This window comes from Natator depressus, chromosome 9 (genome assembly GCF_965152275.1).
Source record: "Natator depressus isolate rNatDep1 chromosome 9, rNatDep2.hap1, whole genome shotgun sequence".
Taxonomy (NCBI): Eukaryota; Metazoa; Chordata; order Testudines; family Cheloniidae; genus Natator; species Natator depressus.
The window spans coordinates 4,535,470-4,557,758 of record NC_134242.1 but is presented as its reverse complement, the minus strand read 5'-3'; the positions used below and the strand labels follow the sequence as shown (position 1 = coordinate 4,557,758).

Below are 22,289 nucleotides of genomic sequence, written 5' to 3'. Positions count from 1 at the left end.
GCTCTGTGATTGTTAGAGAAGGTCTGAGGGCTTATTAACCCGTTTGTTTTTTGCTGAAGCGATGTATCAGCTTGATCTACTTACGGCAGTTATGAGGTTCAAGGGTTTGATTCTAATCTGGAAACATCTTTATCTGCTTCCCCCACAGAGACCCTTCAGCATTCCTGTAAGTACGTCTCGCCCTGGGCTTGGAGGGCACCTCCTGATTTGAGGTGAGAGGGCAAAGGGGTCCCTATGCTTGGTAAACTGCTCATTTTAGGATTGATGTGGGGAATTTAGGGACCTGATTTGCTGGCAGCTGTGGTCACCCCAACATCCTCCAGGTTGTATCCAGATTGGCTTAAATCTCACATAACTTCAGTGCCCAGCAGTAAAGAAAAGAGCATGTCTCAATAATTAGAAGGACCTAAATAGAAATATATACGCTGCTGAGCTAGTTTGTTCATTCTTCAGGATCACAAATTCTTTTAAAGTGACTGAAGGTATTTAGCAGGAATCCAAAGCTCGGCCTGAGATACAATTCTGAACCTTCAGCAACGGCCCCTCGTTGAATTATATGAAGCACCCCTTAGCTTGCTCTTCACTTCATCCCAAGGTATGATCGTTAAATCCCAATGAAGGGGCTCCTTTAGGTAAGAACGTTTGAAAGGGAACATTGTCAGGGCAGGTCCATTCTCAGTCCTTAATGAACCGTGACAGCATCCTGGGGGGCAAAATAGATGTTAGAGGTGCTCTTGAGTCGTGGTAATTGGCATAGAACAAGGCATGGGTAAGCCATGGAAAAACTGAGAATGAAGGAATATAGATTCATAGCTGGGAGGTTTGGAATAGCAATTTCTGTCCCACGACAAGCAAGAGCTGTTTGCCACCGATAGACAGGTGATGAAAAGGAAGGTAAAGTGCGTCCAGGAGAGTTTGGTGTCCAGTTAGTTTCCCCCAGGGAAAACATTGTATAATGGTGACACGTGAAATTGATCCTGCCGCCGTGCTCCAACAAATAGTCCATTACCGGGTGCCCCATAGCAAAAGAATGATTTCTTCTCTCTTGACCATTTGTTCAGCGTTGCTCCTGTGGAAAATGGGGCTCTTACCTCTTGCATCTGGCCTGTAATTGGGCCCTGCATCAGATTGGATCATTGTCAGAAATCTATCCTTGCTGAGAGCAAATTAAGTCAGACCTAGAGAGCCTTGCACTGCAGCCTGGGCAGGCTTTATTTGGTAGATACTGTAACAGTGCAGGCTACAGTGACACCCCCTTGTAGTCAGGTGTGTGTGAACCCTGCCATTATTTTCTCCCCCCCCCCCCATCATCTGGAGTACAAGTCCAGGCAGGCTTTAGGAGGGTCCACTTTTCAGAGGGGCTCATTTATTTAGCAGAAAAGACCAGCAAAACATATGAGCAAAACCTTTGTCCCAGTGTTCTAGCTGGGAGACCCAATCAGTCCCAGTCCATCTGTCTCCCACCCGAGTCTCCTGCTTGCCTCCGTCCTGGTTCTTCATCCAGGATTCTTTCGGTTCAGGTCTCTGCCCCTGGGATCAGGTCTCTTGCCGCTGCCTGAGAGGATCCTCTTCTGGAAGCAGGTGTCTGTGGAGATCCATCCGCTGCAGTGCATGGTTCCTGTCAGGTTGGGGTTTCCTGCCACTGTCTGGGAGACCCCTTGGCTGAGACCAGGTCCTCTTGGATGCTTGCTGACTGCAGCTGTCTCTCTGCGAATCTCCCATCTCCAGGAGTGACCTCCCAGACTCCTGCTCCAGTGGGCTCCCTGGAGAGCTCCGTGTCCCCAGGCACGCACCATCTAGGCCCTCTGCTCTAGGAGCCCTCCTGATCAGGCCTTCTGGGAGCTCCTCTCCTCAGGAGCTGCCTGTGTCCATGGGAGTGCCTCTCCCCACTGAACTGGGTAGGAAACTCCTTTTTCAAAGGAAAGCTGTCTTTGTTTTGGGTAATGGAATAATTATAGCAATTAACAGATACTTGCCACCGAGTATTATGGCAGGCCCAAGAAGACATGGTGAATTTGGCCCTAGAAATCTATAATTCACCAAAGAGCAACACGGCTTCAAAATGTGACCAGAAATGGACCAACGCTGTGGTTCTCCAGGCTAGATGCTTTCCCTCCAGCATCATCTGTATCCAAATGACCCTGCTGAACAACTGTGTTTCCCTGGGCAAAGATCCATTAGAACTGCATAGGAATTAACAGTGGCAGAGCTGGGAACGCAAAATTCGATCATGCCGGTTACCATCACCTCCTCCTTGCAACTAACTGTCCTGGCTGGCTCATTAATGGTTCATTAGTAAATGAGCACTTGGACTCAATAAAGGTAACCCCAACTTCCCATAAAGGGGTCAATTGCCCAGTGACACACACACACAAAGTGTGTGTGCAGTACTGGTAGATACAAAAAACATTAAGGTTGCAAAGTCCATGCATTGGAGAGCGGAATTACCATCTCTTAAGTGTCTAATCCCAGTTATAGCCGGAGATTGCATTGGCCTCGAAATCACTGACCATTATTTCTAGGGTCTTATCAAATTCACAGCCAAGAAAAACGTGTCACGGACCGTGAAATCTAGCTGTTGGAGGGGCGGGGTAGGGCAGGGGCTTCTACCATGCCCCTGGCTCCTGCTGCTACTCCCCTCTGGGCTGGGGAGGGACGGGACTTGCTCTTCCCCTGCACGGCCTCGCTCGGGGTGGAGGGGTGGGGGAGATGAGACCCACCTCTGGGTAGCTACCCCAGCTGCTCTGAAGGCAGCACAGAAGTGAGGATGGCAATCCAACAACCCCCCTACAACAGCTTTGTGATACCCCCCTCTGCCCCTCCCCCAACTCCGTTTTGGGTCGGGACCCCCACGGTTACAACACCGTGAAATTTCGAATGTAAACATCTGAAAACCTTAAATTGATTAATTTTCAAATCCTGTGGCCATGAACTTGACCAGAATGGACCGTGAATTTGGTTGGACCCTAACTGTTTCTGCTGTATCCCAGTAATGTGGATTCTGCCCGTATTTCCTGAGGCATCTGATAGTGTGTGACATACCCACTAAGTATACTGCAATGTCCTGGTGTTTCTCTGTGCATTTTTGGTCACCATGATTTCATCAGTGAGCTGGAGGAAAAAGCCTTGAAAAAAAGCAAAAACCCTGCAGCTGAATGGTTTTATTTCTTGTTTTAAATCTGACTCTTGTGAAATACAGAATGATCAATCACTCACAACTAACAAAATTGTTTTTGTTTTCCTTTTCAAAAGCATATGGGAGCTACAGGCAAAGCATATGGGCATTTTTAGGAAAACATATTGGTGAATGGACAAATTTAAGTGGTGCCAATATGCTTTAGATGTCTGGCTAGACCAGTACTCTACTTGTTGGCACGCTAATCCTTCTACGAGATTTCCGGAGGTAGCATATGAGTGATGAGTGGTGTGTAACTGCTCTTGCGGGAACACAGCCGATTGCATTGAACCCACGTTTAAATAACATTCTGATCCCTATTCCTCATATATTCCAGCCACACCACTTCTGACTGTAAGCTGCAGGCCGACTGTAAGCTGCAGGCCAAATGTAAGGGTCGTGTTTGTGGCTACAAATCCCCTTGATTCAGTGGATTGCACAGAGAGCTCAGTTTGCAGCTCGGGGATGTGCGGTAGCTATCTATCTAGGTTTTTATACTGAGATGGAGGTTCATGATGCCAGGTGCTGTCCACACAGTAAGAGACAACAGCTGTCCTGAAGGGTACACCATTTAAATAGACATGACAGAGACAGGCAAGGAGAAAGCAAGTTTATTACTCTTAATTTTGCAGATGGGGAACTGAGGCTAATTAGAATGTCTGTGGCAGAGGTGGGAATTGCACTCAGATCTTCTGAGAGCCAGTCCAGTGCCTTAGCCTCATCTGTTCTGCCCCTCTCTCCCCCCAATTTCTGGGTGATCTGTTATAAATTTATTGTACGTTATTTACTTTAGCTACTGTGTGTCCTTGAGACAGTTCCCTGCTTTAGTATGCCAGCAGTATCGTTCACATCTATCTGTGCTGCAGTTCTCAGCATCACTGGGAATCCAGGCAAAAGCAGTCGGCTCTTCACAGAAACCTCCTCTGAGCTCTGTGGTAACAGCTTCAAATGTAAAGGAAAAAAAAAGTGATTCCTAAATGTTAGAGCTTGAAAAATATGCTCTGCTCCTTGTCACAATATTTAATACAACGTGCTATTTACAGTAATGAATCAAAATGTCAGTTTTAAAAATATGAAGCGTCAGAGTGTTCCTACTTTGCAGAAAAGTTTGATATGACAGTTTAATCATATGACTATTACATCAAATGTGGCTTGCAGCACTTTTGCTCATCCAGGATTCCCCCCTCCACCCCTTTCCACTGCTAATCCCTGGTACAGTTATCTGACTGAATACACTCAGATTCGATGCTTGAAACATCCAGGGGCTAAGTTCATTTGTTATTGCAATGCATTCACAAACTGGATGCAGGTAAACAGCTAATTGATGGTCGTGCATATGCTGAGCACATTCAGAGAGTTTTATTTTAAAACATCCCATAAACTATGGGCTCGGTTCTCCATTGCCCTGCTGCATCTTGTCATTTACACTAGTAGGAAGTGAGTGCAAAAGCTAAGTCAGAATGGTTGTAATTGGCACCTACTTTGCACTGGTGTCGAAGGGGGAAAGGCTATCTTTTTAGCTGATAGATGAGGTGAAGAAAACGAGAGAAGGCTGTTCTAGGGGGTAGGAATCAGAGAGGAGAAAGCTCTGGCTACTTCTTCAATGGTGGGATTGCGTGAAGAGCTAGAGAGGAGGCCAGTGCGGGATGAACGGCAGCCCCAGAGAGATGGCACTCAAGGCTTTGGAAAGCACTGTAGAGCCGTTTGGGGCTGTAGATGAAAATGAATGAGGTGGCACTGGAGCTGGGTGAGGAGAAGGAGAGGTGTGGTTGCATTCCCTGTGTGTGGGGTGGGGCATTCTGTAGGCTTGGGAGCTGGGACGTGGGGGTGACATACCGAGGATAACGGCATTGTTCAGCAGAGTAGACGTGAAGGCCTGGATGAAGGCCTGGAGAATTTCAGCAGCAAAGGTGGAGTCATGGTGGCAGCATACCTGGCTCTGTTGCAGAGACGTATAGAAAGGCATGGATAAACAGCTGACGGCATTGGCCGACAGGCTGCAGACAGCCAGTTCTTGGGGCGAATTTGCTCGTGGCAAATTCTGGATCCTACGTTATCATTTTTAAAAATAAGATTTCTGTCAACTTCATTAAGTCTGTTGCGTTGCTCGCTGTGCTGCTCATTCCACACAGGCAAATTGATTCTTATTCAAATATTTTACACAAGCCACGTTTCAGTTGTTAGTGCAGTGATTTTTCCCTTGTATCATTATTACAACGGGTGGAAAAGGAACTCTAACAGATGTGTGATTAGCAGGGCATGAAATTAAAAATGTTTGCGCACAAGCAAAAGGTTGTTTACTACCAAATCACTCACTTGGTAATTGAGTAATATTAAGGTTGGCCACAAGATTATCCAACACAGACATGGTTTAGTTTCCCCACCTCCTTGTGCCTGAGTCTTGACAGGAAGGTAACAAAATTTAAAGGCTGGGCTAGATTTCCAAAAAGCGTTGCTCCCACTCTGGAACCTAAGATCTCAAGAAAGGAAAACCTTTCAATATTGGAAAGCGGCAAAGCATGTAGGCCCAGATTTTCAAAGGTATTTAGATGTTACTGCAACACCTAAGTCTCGCTTTCAAAAGGGATTTGGGTAGATTTTTAAAGGTATTTAGGTGTTGACCATCAACGGGATTTAGGCACTTTAGTCCACATCTAACCAAATGCCAAAAACCCATTGACAGTCAACACCTAAATACCTTTAAAAATCTGGATCTTTATCATGTAAGTTCCATTGATAGGCTGGTTGAAAATTTTATGTTAAAACTGTTCTGATGGAAAATTAGGTTTTTTGACTAAATGCATTTTTTTCTTGAAGTGCCTAGATAGCAATGATGTTTGGGGCGGGGGCTTTCTGTTGCTCTGTTTGACAGTGGCCTATGCACTGGGGCCCTGTTCTGAATTGGTAACTACCATGATACAGATAATAAATAACCAATAATTATCTTGGGCTATGAATGGAGTTGAGCTACTAATCCATTGTGATCCTGGCAATTTTTAATGGCACGCTTCTGCCTGCCGGGTTCCAGCTGCCGGCCCCGCTCAGCCCGCTGCTGAACCCAGGCTGGGACCCCGGCAGGCAGCAGCGAGCCATTAAAAATCCTGTCCACCCCGGCCCGCTCTTCTCCGCCCCCCACCTCCCACCGGCTGCTGGTGCAGGGCAGGCAAGGTCCCCCCTCCCCTGCCTCTTCCCCCGCCGTACTGTTCCTGCCCCTCCTCCTCTCCCTCTCTGCCACCGATCAGCTGACGGCCCTGGCGAGGGAGGGGGAGAAGCGGAGACGCAGCACGCTCGCTGCTCCGGGGAGGAGACGGAGAAGAGGTGGGGACGGGGCCTTGGGGAAGGGGGGTGGAATCAGGGCATATCCCCTCCAGCCCCCTGCTGTGAGCCGCTCTGGGCAGGGGGCTGGGAGCACCCCCACGACCCCAGCCCACACCCCCAGCCCTCTGCCCTGACCCCTACACTCTACCACACACAACCCAGCCCCCTGCCCTGAGCCCTGCACCCCCCTCACACACACCCAGCCCTCTTCCCTGACTGCTGCACTCCCCACACACCCACCCAGCCCTCTGCCCTGACCCCTGCACCCTCCACGACCCCAGCCCTGACTCCAGTACCCCCCACACATACCCAGCCCCCCCCACACGACATGTCCTGACTCTTGCACCCCCCCACATTCCCACCCCCACCCTGAGCACCAAATGGGAGCTCCTGCACCCCCCCCCCCACATTCCCACCTGCACCCCTCGCACCAAATGGGAGCTGCCCAGGCAAGCACTCCACACCCAAACCCCAACCCTGAGCCCCCTCCCTCATTCTAGCTCCTGGCCAGACCCTACGCCCCAACCCCCAGCCTGCTCCTTCACCCCCAGCCCTGTGCTCAGTGCTCTCCCACCCTCAGCTCAGTGCAGAGAGAGGAAGAAGAATGGGCTAGAACCAGGGAGAAGGTAGGTACCCACTCTATGTGGGCAGGGCCGGGATCCCAGACCGGCAGCGGGCTGAGTGGGGCCGGCAGCTGGGACCCTGGCTGGCAGGAGCCGGCGGATGGAACCCCAGAGCTGCTCAGCCCACTGCCGGTCTGCGGTCGCAGCCGCCGGCCCTGCTCAGCCCACTGCCGGTCTGCGGTCGCAGCCGCCGGCCCTGCTCAGCCCACTGCCGGTCTGCGGTCCCAGCCGCCGGCCCTGCTCAGCCCACTGCCGGTCTGCGGTCCCAGCCGCCGGCCCCGCTCAGCCCACTGCCGGTCTGGGGTTCTGGCTGCCGGCCGCTTGCCAGCCAGGGTCCCGGCTGCCGGCCCCGCTCAGCCCACAGCCAGTCTGGGGTCCCAGCCGCCGGCTCCGCTCAGCCCACTGCTGGTCTGGGGTTCTGGCTGCCGGCCCCTTGCCAGCCGGGGTCCCGGCCGCTGGCACCGCTCAGCCCACAGCCAGTCTGGGGTTCTGGCTGCCGGCCCCTTGCCAGCCGGGGTCCCGGCCACAGGCCTCATTCACCCTGCTGCCGGCCTAGGTGAACGGAACCCCGGGCTGGCAGCGTAAGATGAGCGTTTTAATTTAATTTTAAATGAAGCTTCTTAAACATTTTGAAAACCTTGTTTACTTTACATACGACAATAGTTTACTTATATAATATAGAGACTTATACAGAGAGACCTTCTAAAAAATGTTAAAATGTATTACTGGCACGCGAAACCTTAAATTAAAGTGAATAAATGAAGACTCAGCACAGCACTTCTGAAAGGTTGCCGACCCCTGTTCTAGATAATACTTAGTCCTGCCATGAGTGCAGGGGACTGGACTAGATGGCCTCTCGAGGTCCCTTCCAGTCCTACGATTCTATGATCCTATCTTTGGGCTCTGTCACTGACTTTGCTCCATCACTGACTTTGCTGCGTGAACTTAATTCAGTCACTTAACCTTTCTGGCCTGCTATTTATCCATCTGGAAAATGGGCTAATACTGAGGCAATTATCAGGAGTTTGTGTTAATGAGGCTTAATTAATGCATTTATGTGGTACCTCTCACTGGAGTGTCTGTATTTCTTTTCTTATTTAAGTTGGGGTGGTAGCATCTGAACGTCCACATCTGGGCTGTATCGGGCTGGGAGGTAAAATGGATTCCCAGTTTTCCACCAATAGGCATGCTGATGGTTGCCCGGAAATCAAGCATACAGGGGGTGAAAAAAAAATTAGCTTTTGTTGATCTGCTGTAGTTGCAGTTGATGCTGCTCATTTATTCCTGCCGTTTGCCTCTGTGTATTGCGTGTGTGCACATGCAGGGGGAAGGAACCAAAGGAGGGCTAATGTGATCAGAACGGATTAGCATTTAAAAAAATTCTTAACTGAGCAAAGCCGTAAAATTGTTCAAGTGAATTCTTGAGTGAAGCAGCTGCAGGTCATAAAACCAAAGCGCTATCATTCAGAGATACCAAAAAATCTCTGTGTATCAGCCAGGCCTCTGACCTATTCCTTCCATATAAGGATGTGGGCTTTAATGTTTGCTTAATTTTCTTCCAGAGCAATTTATGATGGTCTTAGTAAGAGCTATGGATCCCCACCACAGGGCTAACTATGAATCATGTTCCTTTGTCAGCTGGAATAACTTGTTCTCTCGCCTTCTTGTCCTGTCTCACTTAGAATCAGTTTGTATGTACATCACGTTTTAGATTCCTTTCAACTGTGAATACATTGTGCTTATAAAGCACTTTTCATCTGTAGATCTCAAAGGGCAAGGCAGAAGTGCGTAAATATTATCCGCCATTTTACAAATGAGACAGTGATGTACAAAAAGGTTGCACAGGTTCCTCAGCACGGGGCAGAGAGTTGGGGCTAGAACCCTGATCTCCCGCCTCACAGTCCTGTGCTTTACTCCTGGGGGAATTCTGTGCCAAAAAAATTAAAAATTCTGCGCACAATGTTTTAAAATTCTGCAGATTTTAAATTTGTCAAAATAACACTACATAATCACGCCAGTTTCAATTATTTTGGTAATTTTGTTTCAAAATATCTGTGAGCAATTGTTACAGACACACACAAAAATTCCCTGAGGAGCAGAGAGTTAGAGAAACCCCTATGACAACCCAGTTCCTGTTTCTCTGGGAACTGCAGCTGCTAGGAACTCTCTACCCCCCCCCCCCCCCCGGCAGTGTCTTCTATGTGCGAACTGGGCTCTGCAGGGTCCAGCGGCCCCTAGTGGCAACCAGCAGCATGGCAGCCCAGTTCTGTGGGGGAAGAGAAATTCTGCGCGCACAACATTAATTTCTGCAAAATTCTGCATTGCACAGTGGCACAGAATTCCCCCTGGAGTAGTGGTTTAACCACAAGGCCTTTTCGTCCTGACAAAAGCACTCCTGTACCTTCCGGTTTTGCATTGGTAGAACAGTTAGTTAAAATGCAAGAGAGTTTTACCTTGCTTAAATGGATTAAAGAGAATGTGTTGATTACTCCATGGAGAGATTTTTCCAAAGTAGAGTTGGATGTGCATCCTCTGCGAATTGGGTGTCTAGCTCTGTTTTGTGCCTGTGAAAATATCCCCTTTTTTCTGTTAGTTAAAAAAAAAGAACAACAGAAGCTACCTAATTTGGTGACGTATTATTGTACAATAAATCCCCAGACCTTGCTTCCATATTTCGGGGTTAGTGAAGCTCTGTAAAGTTGTCAGATGCTGGTACTGAAATGAAAATTACACAGCAGCCCCCAGTGCTGTGCAAGAAAAATGGCATATGCTTTCAAAAAGCATGGTGTGCTTTGCAGCTTGAAGTTTCCTTGGCCTCACAAAGACCTGAGTGTCTTCTGCGGGTCCAGAGTTCCTTCCTATTTGAAAATGTTTTACTGCCTGGTATCTGCCAGCTTTATCATTTTGCTTACTGTCTGTGACTTTTGGGGGTTTTGGGTCTTGTAAATATGCCATTCTGACCATAAGAAGGGGACTAAGGGACTTATACTGGATGTCTTTTGCATGGGGAATTCCATTTGAGCCGGAGCCCCACCACTTGAAGAGCTGACAGCATTGGACCCCGTATCTCATAGATGGAGAAGCTGAGATACCGTCTCAGGCTGTTCTTGCCTTTATTGCATTAGCTATTGTCTAAGAACATTGCTTCAATACAGCAGCTGATAGATGTGCACAGTTACCAATAATGGTATTTTCAGGATATAGTCACTTGTATTTGGTTTCTATTTGACCTTGTGCATCTCTGTCTCTTAAGAACTATGAAGGAACACTGAGCAGAATGCTCCATGTTTGTGGTTAAAGACAGGCCAAATATTGGTGTACCCGCAACTGCTCTTCCCCCAAAGGTTCCCCATGCAAGGTCCTGTTTGCTATTTCTCTTTTTTGGCTGTTTAATAAAATCCCTAGTTCAATGTGCAAACGAATGAATTTCTCAGGCACCACTTCCCCTATTTCAAAAGCTCAAACACAGACAACCTGCAGCACTGCCATAAAGAAATGTGTTCTAAGGAGACACGCTCAGGGTCCTGTTCTCCAGTCAAGTCCACTTTTTTAACATAACTTCTTTAAAAAAAAAAAAAAAATCCATGAGACTTGGTGCCAGACTGACTCTTCTGGAAACCAAACTCCTGTGTCCATCCCCAGGACAGGGACAGCTCAGGATGGGCTTGTGGCTACGGTCCTGGGATTTGGGAGATTGGGTTCAGTTTCCTGCTCCACCACTGACTTCCTGTCTGACTTCAGGCAAATCACTTAGGCCCAGAGTTTTAAAGGTGTTTAGGCATTGCTCCACTCACCAGTGCAACAAGTAAATCTGATTTTCAAAAGTGTCTTAGCACGCAGGAGCCAAATCTCATTTAAAGCCAATGGGACTTAGACTCCTAAAGTGCCTACTTCCCTTTTGAAAATGAAACTTTTTAAAATCTGGGACTGAGTTTCTCTGGGCCTCAGTTTCCCATCTATAAAATGGGGATAATGATGCTTCCCTACCTCATAGGGAAGTTTGTGAAGATCAACTCATTATTGCTTGTGAGGTGGCTCAGCTATCAAGGTTATGCAAGTACCTAGTTTGCATTGAGAGAGTGGCAGTGCAAAATCATAGAATTGTACAAGATTAGGGTTGGAAGAGACCTCAGGAGGTCATCTAGTTCAACCCCCTGCTCAAAGCAGGACCAATCCCAACTAAATCATCCCAGCCAGGGCTTTGCCAGGCTGGGCCTTAAAAACCTCTTAAGGATGGAGATTCCACCACCTCCCTAGGTAACCCATTCCAGTGCTGCTTCACCCTCCTAATGAAAAGGATTTTCCTAATATCCAACCTAGACCTCCCCCACTGCAGCTTGAGACCATTGCTCCTTGTTCTGTCATCTGCCACCACTGAGAACAGCTGAACTCCATCCTCTTTGGAACCCCCTTTCAGGTAGTTGAAGGCTGCTATCAAATCCCCCCTCATTCTTCTCTCTGAAAACTAAATAAACTCAGTTCCCTCAGCCTCTCCTCATAAGTCATGTGCCCCAGCCCCCTAATCATTTTCATTGTCCTCTGTTGGACTGTCTCAAATTTGTCCATATCCTTTCTGTCCTGGGGGGCCCAAAACTGGACACAATACTCCGGATGTGGCCTCACCAGTGTTGAATCGGGGGGAATAATTACTTTCCTAGATTTCTGGCAATGCTCCTACTAATGCAGCCCAATATGCCGTTTGCCTTCTTGGCAACAAGAGCACGCTGCTGACTCATATCCAGCTACTCATTTGCTGTAATCCCCAGGTCCTTTTCTGCAGAACTGTCGCTTAGCCAGTCAGTCCCCAGCCTGTAGCAGTGCATGGGATTCTTCTGACCTAAGTTCAGGACTCTGCATTTGTCCTTGTTGAACCTCATCAGATTTCTTTTGGCCCAATCCTCCAATTTGTCTAGGTCACTCTGGACCCTATCCCTACCCTCCAGCGTATCTACCTCTCCCCACAGCTTAGTGTCACCTGCGAACTTGCTGAGGGTGAAATCCATCCCATCATCCAGATCATTAATGAAGATGTTGAACAAAACCGACCCCTGGGGCACTTCGCTTGATACCGCCTGCCAACTAGACATCAAGCCGTTGATCACTACCCATTGAGCCCAACAGTCTAGCCAGCTTTCTAACCATCTTATAGTCCATTCATCCAATCCATACTTCGTTAACTTGCTGGCAAGTATACTGTGGGAGACCATATCAAAAGCTTTGCTAAAGTCAAGGTATATCACGTGCACCGTTTCCCCCATCTCCACAGAGCCAATTATCTCCTCATAGAAGGCAATCAGGTTGGTCAGGCATGACTTGCCCTTGGTGAAATTCCCCACCTCTGTGCCCTGTCCCCTGCCTATGCTACCATCTAGCCATCGGATGTTAACAACTTGATTCTCTGAGTAATAACCAAACCAGCAATGTATGCAACTCTGTAGCCTATTAATGTAGACTGAGTTAACTAGTACCATAGCGTGTAGTTCTCGATCAGCTGCTTATGCTGATGGTGTGACCCGACTGCTAATAAGAGTTATTGCGAGATCGTGTCTCTGTTTGTGTGTTGTTCCTTCTCGTATGCAATACTTAGGCAAACCTGTGTAGAGAGTTTGATTATTATTTGAATGTCGCTGAAGGGAGAAAAAAAAAAGCCCATCTGTTCTACAAAGAGAGTCAAAAGAGCGGGCTCTGTGACTAAATAAATTCACATCTGTTAAGCAGAGCCATCAAATGGCAGGCAGGGGACCTAATGCAAATCATATGTTGAAACCACAAGTATGAGTGAGATGACATACAAAAAAGGGGTGCCTGGAAGTATTGATCCATGTGAGTGGCCTCTGGTTTCTCTAATTATTCTCTTTCCCCTATATCTGTTCAATGTGCAAATGATGCAGTACCACAGTGACACGTGCACGTGTTTTTCTTTGTGCTTGATTAAGCAACTTCACTGCACCATTTTGAGCTACTAGCTCATAGCAGCAATTGGAAGCCGAGCAGAGCAATGAACTGTAGGAGCAGAATCTAGAGGACTGGTCGGCCCAGTTGGCTATCAGTTCAGACTAAAGCTAGTCCCTGGCAACATGACAGCAGTAAGGAATCGCACTGAGGTTGCTAGCCTTAAAAACAGGTTTCAGAGTAACAGCCGTGTTAGTCTGTATTCGCAAAAATAAAAAGAGTAGTTATGGCACCTTAGAGACTAACCAATTTATTTGATCATAAGCTTTTGTGAGCTACAGCTCACTTCATTGGATGCATCCGATGAAGTGAGCTGTAGCTCACGAAAGCTTATGCTCAAATAAATTGGTTAGTCTCTAAGGTGCCACAAGTACTCCTTTTCTTTTAGCCTTAAAAAGTTGGCCTGCCTTTGGCAGTGGTTCCCTTTTGGGAAGTCTTATTTACTGCCATCTAGAGGGAGCATGATAGAGAGAGCCTGGAAATATCCCCCTTATTATTTGAATTGCCTGTAAAAACAAAAGGATAACCCAGACCTCTGCTTTGATTGGACTGCCAGCCCCCGGCTGATCTGAGGCTTTTGACTTGGCGTTGGCAGTTCAGTTATTTTTTCAGCATAAAAAAAAAGTGGGTGTAAAGAATAATGAAGAAAGTGAGACTTCTTTATAGCATCTCTGGAAAAGTCCCCTGCCTGAGGAGTAAGTTTCTTTCTACATCAGCTAACTGCAGCAGGTGACCTTTTTTGAACATTTTGTTGTTGAAAAATGGACTTTTTTCAAACTCAGAATTTTTCTTTTTTGGAAATGTTACATTTTTGATGCAAATGAAAAAAAAAATTAGCCACTTTTTAATTGTGTAGGTGTTTTCCTCTCTGTGCTCCCTTCTTTTTCAGTGGCAAAAGGGAAAAAGGATATGAGGGAGGAAATGAATGGAAGAGGAGAAACAAAAAAGGACAGTTTCAAAATCCGACAATTTTTGATAAAAATTCAAGCAAACAGGAAATCATTCCTTTCTGTAACTCGCAGGACAGCAATGGCTTTGAAAATGTTTAATTAATTTTGGGGGGCTAGCTCTCTGACTAACTCAACAGTATCCCTTTGCAAAGCATAAATAAGAGGCAGTGGCTAAAGTGGTCTATACATCGGCCTTGAAACACCTTGACTCTCTGAAGTCGCAGGTTTTGATTCTTGGCTGGGCCACCATTGCCCTTTATATGTCTGAGGTGGATTGGTCTGCACGAGTTTTCTTGAGGCAACCTCAAGAACTGAGACCCTGTTCAATTTGAGTACATACTAAAGATTTCCCAGTACTTTGTACACCCAGTATTCTGACCCAAAAGGTTCTGTCTTGCCCCTGTCCCCCCTAGTTATCCTACTGTGCCATGGGTGACATTTTCAAAAGTGACCACTGATTTCTGGATGTCTGACTCAGGGCCGGCTTTGCGCAGATCCTGCCCACAGCTCCGGTCACAGCAGCAGATGCCCAGGACTTGTGCACCTCAGGCCTGAACAGGCCTCAAGCTGGACACTTGAAATCAGGGGCTAATTTTGAAAAATTGGCAGTAATTGTCTGTCCCACAGGTGATCCCATTTTGCTGGCAATGGGGTTCCTGCACATATGTTCATGAAGCAGTTACAGATCTTTGGGATTGAAAGGACTGTCAGGTCCTGGTAAATGTATTATTTTTGAAGAATAAATACTGTATCTGCAGAGCACTGAGACATCTCTGTGCTTTGCAGACACTACTGATGGATCAAAGCCAACCCCCACATATTAATATATGGCAGCTATCTTTGTGCTGGGCAATTAATTCCTTTATTTAGTTTTACGCATACTAGCCGTGTGCTCTCGTGCCATAGATGTAACTTAAAAACAGAACACAGCTAAGAACCAGACCTAACTAAAATGCAATATTACAATTCAATATAGCCTCTGTTAGCAAGCCAGACAGCTCACCGTGCTCAAATCTGTCTTCCTATTCCCCATGCATACAACTTCCTCCTCCCACTCCCATTTTGAAAAGGTGTGGTGAAAATGATGAACTTTGCAGCATATCCCACAACAAGGGACTCACGTCTTTGGACCAGCCTAGCAGTTATTTCGTTGCCGTTCTGTGAACCTATCTAGCTCATAACTGTAGTTTTTAGAAGAGTATATAGATGGCACACACCTGCATTACTTCATTATTCAAGACCCGAGCTACATAATGAAAGGTTTCAGAATAGCAACCATGTTAGTCTGTATCCGCAAAAAGAACAGGAGTACTTGTGGCACCTTAGAGACTAACAAATTTATGTTGAGCTACTAAGGGGGACAAGAACATATGTAACTTGGTCCAGCTATCTGACGTTTCATAATACAGCGTGCCTCTACGGCACTGTCCATCAGAGGATCTGAAAGTGCTGTACTACCATTCCTGAACTGGTTAGCTTAAAAACCCACACAAGTGTTGTTATCCCCAAGATACAGATGGACAGACTCAGGTGAACGGGGAGTCGACTTGCCCAAGGTAACACAGAAAGCTAGCTGCAGAGCCAGGAAAGAGTCCGGAGCTCAACTCCCAGGCCTGTGCTTTAGTCACCAGATTGTAGTCATGGCAGTAGTGGAACCTGTGGTCTGTATTAAATAAAAATAATAAAGGACCCAGGGGGTTTACACCTGACCTGTGGCATCCTGGTCCTTTTTCTGAAACATATATTCATCTTTGCTCATTTTCCTACACTTCTGCAACAGAAGATCTTTATTTAAAGAGCCATCTTCCCGATATAACAAAGGAGCATGGAGATCTTTGCCACGAGGCTGTATTTTGCATTTGTTGCATCTGAAAAAAACACATTTGTCCCTGTGGCTGCGGCCTCCGCTTTGCTGATACTGGCAATGGGCTTCAGTGGCCTGAGTAAGGAATGGACTTTTGATCACATCAAGATCTTTCCTTTTGCTTTGTATTGCAGGACTGGGGTTTGGGAACATGAAAATCGTGTCCCCCTTGGTAACAAATCTGTTGTCAGACAGCTTTGAGATTTGGTGTTTCTTAGTGCTGGCGATGGTTCCTATAAAGGTGTCTCTGAACTAGCAAGGGGTCTAGGAGTAAGTATGTGTTAAAGTTCACGTACACTCAAAAAAGTGACTGCAAAACCAGCACCTTCTTATCCAGCTCATCTGGTATGTTTACACCGCGGCTGGCAGCCAGATTCGCGCTGGTGAGGCTCGACATAGTGCACAAAAAAAGCAGTGTGGACATTGCGGCTCTGGTGCACGCTTGGGCTAGCCACCTGAGTGCAGACCCAGTCAGTCGGGAGAGCTTGAGAAACCGAGCTGCTGAGTGAGCCGCAGTGTCCACACTGCTTCTTTCAGTGGGCTAGCGTGAATGTCTACTCAGGCTTACTCCCAGCTGCAGGGGAGAGATATGCAGTGTGTCTTGGAGTCACTTGGACTCATGTTAGGTCTACAGACCCAGTCCAGGTACTGGAGGCTGAACCAACTTGATTTAGTCTTGCATGTTGTTATCCAAACCATCAAAGTTCTCCTTGCAGAATCCTTGTTGCTGCTAAGATGTGTGAGGAGCACAGAGAACCCATATCATTGGACAGGGGGAAGTTTCTTGACTTGTTAGCTCTGCAAACTTGACCTGGAAATTATTGAGAGAGGATTAAATATGGAACCCTGCATAGTCTAATTACTTTTTAACTGGGATCCTCTACATTTTAAAACAGAAAAAAATCAGTGATGTTTTATTGTGCAGTTCAACATTGATTAAGGAGTCAAAAGCGATCATGGTTTGGCTTTTCAAATGGCAGCTACTGATGTGAAATTGACGAGGGGAAATACCTTATGGTAAATCTATCACAGGAGAGCTTGAGGTGCTTTTCTAAGTAACCACAGCACTTCCGAGGGTTGGTTAAAGCCCCCAGATGAGACTGGAATTTTGACCTCATATCCCTGTTTGGCGGCCATGAGAAATGTAAAAGCCCCACTCCTAGAGTTTGCTGGCTACAAGTGGAGAAATAAACTCACTTAATGTCTGGAGGGGAATGGGGCCAGGAGAAATAAGCAGCTTTGAGCATTTTTAAAGAACAAATCTCCCTGGTCAGTCTTGATTTCTGCATTCGGCAGAATTAGTGGATGAGGGGGACCAAGTAGAGAGTTGGATTTAGATCTAGCCTCCCTTGGCCTCTCAAATGAAAAACAAACTCAGTTTGGCTTCAACAGGAACCCTGTCCTATGGACTAACAGGCTACAAGCCTGTACATACAGGGTAGCAATACATGGCACCGCATTGAGTTGGGAGAGGCGTCCATGTGACTCGACGCTAGGACTTGTTTCCGTGAATGATCTGGAAGAGGGAGTAAGGGCAGAATGTGCCTCTTCCTGTGTAGTTGTGTTGCACGAGGGTTGGGAAGGGTGTGTGGGTGACCCCTGCTGCGCTGGTGCACCTGCACGGAGGGCAAGAGCGACGTGGCTGCGGGCACTCAGGTGAACAGGGGAGCGGGGACGCTTGGAGTGTTAGTTCACCCAGCAGGGCCGTATCTTTGCAGGACTCCATCCCTGGATGCCAGCAGAGCCAACCCACTGTGGGGTTTTCTGGCTGCACCTGGAGTTTACCGGTAAGGCAGTCCCTGCCGGCAGGAGCTTACAGTGAGAGTTACACACACAGTCCAAAGAAAGCCTTGTGCTTGTATGGAAAATTACAGCTCCGTATCAAGCCCTGTGATAAGTCAGCTGACGGGAGGTTCCACTTCCGTGGTGTTGGTGGATTTTAAGGATGGAGTGGTAATTAGAGGCACAGGCAGAGAAGGAGATGAGAGTCTAGATGAAGGATGGAGCTGGCTGTCTAGAAATACACATTGGTTTAAACAAAACATTTCTCCCCATGAGATGCCACCCATGGCTTCCATAAACAGTGTACGTACTAGAGGGACAAATCCTTCGTTCTGTTACACCCCCACAGCTCCAGCAACTCCCGAGGAGCATTTGGCCTGTGTCGCGAAAGGAAAGGTGAAATTAAGATTTATTTGGGTAGAGTCTCATTACGGAAGAGTCAGCCTGTCTCAATTCCATCGGAGACGAACCCGCTGACGCTTTCGAGTGGAGGCAAATTGGTACTCTAGCCTTCCATTGCTTATCTGATCTGAGGGTAAATTGAGTTTGGATCCTCTTCATGTTAGCCCTTTGCTTTCTTTCAGCGCTGAATGGCATCCAGTAATTAAAAGCAAAACAGACTTTGTCGGGCTTTTGTTGTTGTTTAGTGTTATGCTCTTTGATATACCTGGGCTGACATTTGGAGATAATGTGGTCTCATCTTGGGATTGATGAATTCCAGGTCCCTGTTGTGCTACATTCTTTTATAGCTAGAATTCTCTGAATTATGGCTTTAAGATTGTCTGAATGACAGGACAGGAGCCAATTAGTTTCCTTATCTATACAGCTTGATTCTGCACATTCCTCTTAATGTTACTTATCGTTGGTACTTAAGGTTAGTGCCATATTGGATCAGACCATTGGCCCATCCAGTCTGACTTCCCCACCTTCAGCAGTGGTCTGATACCGAATGCCTCAAGGTAAGGGCAACCAGGCTTCACAGAGTGCTCTTACAGGTGACTTGCCCCTTAAGGCTCTGAGGGGCCTGGAGCTAGCCAACCCTGATTGCTGAAGAGGCCCACCAGAAGTTATTCCACTACAAGGAGCAGCGGGAACCTGCAGGGAGAAGGGGAAAGCTCTAGTAGAGACGGCGGAAAGGATCCTGTAGGGAAGACCCTGAGACCAGGGGAACTTGCCCCAGCTAGGCGGGCTGGGAGTAGTCGCCTGCTAAGGCAGAAGGAGGACCCTGAGACCAGGGGAGTTTGCAAGTCAGAGCCAGAAGGCTGAGCTTCAGCCAGGTGAAGCCTGGGAGTGGTAACTGAATTGGGACCCAGCCCTGGGAAGGAGAGTTGAGGACTCCCTACATTAGGGGGAGAGAGACAGATGCTGGACTGGGGGTGGGCCCTGGAGGGCCAGACTGTAGAAAGACTAAATAAACTGAACCCCAGGAGGAGAATGTTTTAAATTACCCTTGGACTGGGGGTGTGCAGTTGTTTAAGAAGTCCCCGAAGAGACAGAGGCAGGTTGTCTCAGAGTGACTGACAGACTTCTGAGGGGGCACTCAAGAGGCAGCTGACCCTGTAACAAAGCAGCACCTTATTGGCTGTATTTTTTCGCTTGCAATGTACTTGACCATTTTTCCTGTTTAATTTTAAGTGACCAGTCCTGGAATACTGTGTTGGGTTCCAGTGTCCACACTTCAGAAAGGAAGTTGAAAAATTAGAAAAGGTTTTAGCAGAGAGCTACAAGAATAATTCAAGGTCAGGAAAGCCTGCTGTAGAGTGAGAGACTAAAGAAGCTCAGTTTATTTAATTTATCCCAGGGAAGTTTGAGGTGCTTTGATTGTAGTCTACAAGTACCTACATGGAGAAGAGATTTCTGATAATAGACAGCGCTTTAAATAATTGAGCTGAAAAAGGCATAACGAGATCCAGTGGTTGGAAGGTGAAGCTAGACAAATTCAGACTAGAAACAAGGTGTACTTTTGTCAGTGAGGGTAATTAACTGTTGGATGAACTTACCTAGCGGTGTGGTGGATTCTCCATTGTAATAAGTCAAGTCTTTATCTGAAGTTAAACACAAGTTATGGGCTTGATGCAAAAATTACTGGGTGAGATTTTATGGCCTGCTTTATCAAAGTGTAAATGCTCATAATGGTCTCATCTGGCCTTAGAATCAATGGAAGAAGCGGAGTTTTAGGAGGGAATTGACTGAGGAGAAGGTAGCAGTTTGGGAAACCAGCATTACTGAGGGGGGGTTCCATGGATGGAGAACGCCATGGGAGAAGGTACAGAGTTAAGAGCCTAGAAGGAAATAATTGAGCATTGTTGTCAGAATGGTGGGCCTGTGCATGTGTGAGATAGGAGGAAGGTAGATACAGGCTGAGACAGATTTTGTAGTGCACTGAATGTGGGAGCAAGGAGTTTGTACTTGAAATGCTGGCCAAAGGGGAAGGAGTCGGAGGGGTTAGGGTCTCGCTGTTGCGGGGGTAATTGGAGACAGAACGTGGCAAGTTTGGGATGGATTGGTTTATTCAGGTTTGTCAGGAGGGACTCATTAAAGGGAAACTGGCTGACAAATCCGGAATGATTTTCTTGACGAAGAATTGACGGGGATGCAGGAGATGTAATCTGCAGCTTCGCTTTTCAGTACGAGCTTTCGATCCAGCCGTTGACCTTAGTGGCAGCAGCAGCAGACCCTCAATCCACGAAGTCGTCCCGTGTGGGTTAGCAGTAACGGTCTCAGACAGCGAGAGGCCGAGGGTGCTTGGGAGCCATTAGTTTCCCCCAGTGGCGGACGTATAGTGGAGAGCCACAGGACTTCATAGCGAGTCTGATGGTGGTTCACTGAAAATGACGGTAGCCTGGAAGGAGGAACATGACATATTTCACTTTAGGAGTGTGTAAAGCTGCCTGGAGTGTGGCACGGACAATAACGATTGTCAACATCCTTCCTTTCCATTTCTACCCTGTCACCCCCTCTTTGAATCCCTTCGCTGATTTCCTGTCTCCAACATCAGGTCCGTGCTCCCTGCCCTCACTGCCTCAGCTCTCCACAGCTGTCCATCTGCCTGCATGTCTGCTGTCATGCCACTGCTCCCGCTCTGCCACGCCATCCATCCTGATGCTCCTTTTGCCACATTCCCCCCTTCCAGTGCCTTGCCTCCCTCTGCCCCTGTAACCTCCTCCCTCCTATCGTACACCGGGCCCCCTCTCGGTCCTTCTCTTAGTGTCTCACTTCCTTCACCACTGATTTCTTCATCCCCTTGTGAAGTCCTGTACCTAGTAGTGAGCTATTAAAAAACATGCAGTTTGCATAAAACTACAGCAGGCAAAAAAAATCACTTCTGTAACTATTACTAATTCACTGAAGTGTTTGGAGATGCATCTGTAGGAAGCATGAATTGCTAACCTCATAGTTAGACATTGATGCTAATCTCACATTCTCTGGGGTGTATATTATCACTTCCTGGGAAAAAAATCAGATCTGGTGGGTAGGTGTGAGGAGGTCTGAGCTGAATGTAGGACTTGGTTTCATGTTCATGAGATGTGCTGGTGAGCTTAATGAGCTGATCCAACTCAGATTTGGATAGGGTTATGGATTTGCTGGGGTTTACATTATCAGCATTAAGTTATAAACCCAGGTGGTGCCTTTTTGGTTTTTGGTCTCCATTGTGAAATGGTTGCGTGGTTGACGCCATTGGCAGGGGTGTGGCAGAGTAGGATTGTGGTGCATCTACAGTGTTCACGTAGGGTCTGTGCCTGGACTAATAGAAGTTTTATAGGTCAAGATTGAGAAGCACTGAGCGAGAGCTGGAGCTGTCCGCTCATCCTGCACCGCACCTGTCCTCTTGTTGCCCATCTAACCAGTCACACTAACATCTGCATTTAAAAAAGCAAAGTTTGGCTTTACCTGCTTAAAAAAAATGGAGTCAGTCATTTTCCTTTTTGTATTTTGTGAGACTTGCAACGTGAGTGGATGAATTTTGCTTGTGTCAGGGAAACAGGGCTGGGGGCATGTAAGGGAAAAGGGAACTTGTTTGGGACATCTTAACAGGCAAAGATAGAGAGAAGAGAGAACAAAATACACAGGAGAAGATGAGCGAGAGACAAAGGAGGAACAGAAAAGACTAAAGAGGAAATAATAAAAGTATCAGAAAAAATGCTTTAGAGAATAGGAGAGCCAGGGTCACACGCCGGCTCAGATACAGCAGTGCGGTTGCTATGCTCCCAAATTGGCCATTAATATGTTCTCGTCTCATTAATTGCAAGGTTCTGTCGCTGCACTGCATCGCTGCTGCTGAGATTGGCATTACTAATTTGGCCCTTCAGCCCAGGCTACCTGGTGTTGCGAATCTCTCAGGTGGCACAGGCTCCCTGGGCCATGTCACTGTGTGGGTGGGAGACCAATCAGGAGTTGCAGGACGTAGCTTGAACAGCTTTGTAGGCACACTTGTTGCGGAGTCTGTAGTGAGATAATGCCCCAGTGCAGTGCTGGGGGGGCGCTGTGCTGTGTGATGTGCCGTCTTTAAGATGCCATGTAAATGCTGGGCAGTCCCCGCCCAGCCCAGTTGGAACTAAATTCCAGGGCACCTTCAACAGTGCTTGCTGGGTGCAGTGCGGCATGATTATCCCTCCTGGCCCTCC

General features: G+C 47.2%; 1 protein-coding gene across 7 annotated transcripts in view; it reads left to right on the top strand.

Moving 5' to 3' along the window:
• LPP (LIM domain containing preferred translocation partner in lipoma) overlaps positions 1–22,289 on the top strand; it is a 423,204-nt gene that overhangs the window by 138,724 nt on the left and 262,191 nt on the right. For 4 of the 7 annotated variants that reach the window (XM_074963357.1, XM_074963358.1, XM_074963363.1 and 1 more), the window contains one exon: positions 149–212. The exons of the other annotated variants lie outside the window; for them this stretch is intronic. The gene's annotated coding sequence lies outside the window, so the exon portion shown is untranslated. The remainder of the gene's footprint in view (positions 1–148; positions 213–22,289) is intronic. 7 annotated transcript variants of the gene reach the window in all.